Below are 1,870 nucleotides of genomic sequence, written 5' to 3'. Positions count from 1 at the left end.
AAAGAAGTATGAACATATTAGTTATTATTAATTTAAAATTTAAATATGAAAAGAAAATGAAAATTGAGAGGAAGAAAATATATGTAACAATAATAGATAATAAAGAGGCAAATTATAAGTATAGTGAGCAAAACTTATAACGCGAGTAAGGAAAATGGATAAAAGTGTAGAAAATAAGGGGTAAGAGTAAAATAAAGAAATGGGGAAAGAAAACAAAAAAAGGATAAAAACGAACCTGTTCGCTGGAAGATCAAATGCCTAAGTATACTGTGCTAATGACGGTCAAACTCAGAATTAAATAAGCCGTTTCAACAATGACTAAGTGTTTTTTTATAAAGAAAACGTTTTTAGAAGAAGAAAGCGTGTGAGAGGGTGATGACAAATGGTGATAGGAAGAGTTAAAAATATATACAAACCAACGAATTATCGAATAACGAAGTACCGGAAGATGACAGTGTCATGGTTATTTAACAACAGTTAAATCCTTACCATCCTTTGATGGTAAGGATGTTGGGAGTGGTAATTTAGAACTCTGCCTGAGTAGGTAGGTTTGGTGTATCAGTCAGTGGATATGGTGTTGTCTGGGTTTCTTATGATGAGAAGGTCAAGAAACGGAAGGGAGTTATTATTAATTACCACTCCCAACATCCTTACCATCAAAGCATTAACGTAGCCAAAAACCTTATTCACCGTGGCCTTTCCCTTTCTGACTCCCGATTCCATGAAAAAAAACACACCGCATCAAACATATACTCTTAGCTAATAACGTTCCCCTCCATTTTATTCATAAACTTTTACACAACTACCAAAATCGTCTCGCCACTTCATCTAATTCTTCACAACCCCTTTCTACCCCCTTATACAGATCACTAACATATATCCTCTCTCTTTCTGACAACATTCAAAAACTCTTACGTTCTAGTATACCTAACCTCCATATTGCCTTCAGACCTCACAACACACTAATATTTACAGTAAACTAAAAGACACTATCCCTCCTCTACACCGATCACATATTGTATCCCGCATCCCTTGCTCCACCCTTAATTGTAATTCTGCTTACATAGGCGAAACCAAAAATCTCCTAAAAGACCATATCAAACAACACAAATATTCCATTTCCTCATATAATCATTCTGCCTTTAAACTTTCGGAACATTTTATTTCATTAAATCATTCATTCGATTTCGAAAAAACGTCTATACTCGCTACTGTTCATAACCATGACAAACGGCTCATCTCTGAAAGCCTCTATATCCAATTAGAGCCTTCTTCCGTCAATTTAAAAACCGATAAGAACAACTTATCATTAACATATTCACAAATAGTTAATTTATTAAAAAAGTAATTTTCACCTTTTAAATTTTTTTTTTTTTGTTTTTAATAAATTCATATTATTTTTTTCTGTCCACCTTTGAACGTATTATTTCACTTTTAAACCTTTTCTTACACACTTGTCGTCCCCCACTTATATTACGTTTCCTCTTTTTAACTGTTGTTAAATAACCATGACACTGTCATCTTCCGGTACTTCGTTATTCGGTAATTCGTTGGTTCGTATATATTTTTAACTCTTCCTATCACTCTCTCACACGCTTTCTTCTTCTAAAAATTTTTCTACTTTTTATTTTTTATTTTCACCCTCTCGTAACGTTTTCTTTATAAAAAAAACACTTAAGTCATTGTTAAAACGGCTTTTTTAATTCTGAGTTTGACCGTCATTAGCGCAGTATACATTAGGCGTTTGATCTTCCAGCGAACAGGTTCGTTTTTATTCTTTTTTTGTTTTCTTTCCCCTTTCTTTATTTTACTCTTACCCCTTATTTTCTACACTTTTATCCATTTTCCTTACCCGCGTTATAAGTTTTGT

Source organism: Halyomorpha halys, unplaced genomic scaffold (genome assembly GCF_000696795.3).
Source record: "Halyomorpha halys isolate HHAL.00 unplaced genomic scaffold, Hhal_1.1 Scaffold5.1, whole genome shotgun sequence".
NCBI classification, from domain to species: Eukaryota; Metazoa; Arthropoda; class Insecta; order Hemiptera; family Pentatomidae; genus Halyomorpha; species Halyomorpha halys.
The sequence above is the reverse complement of the archived record's forward strand: the minus strand, read 5'-3'. Positions refer to the sequence as shown.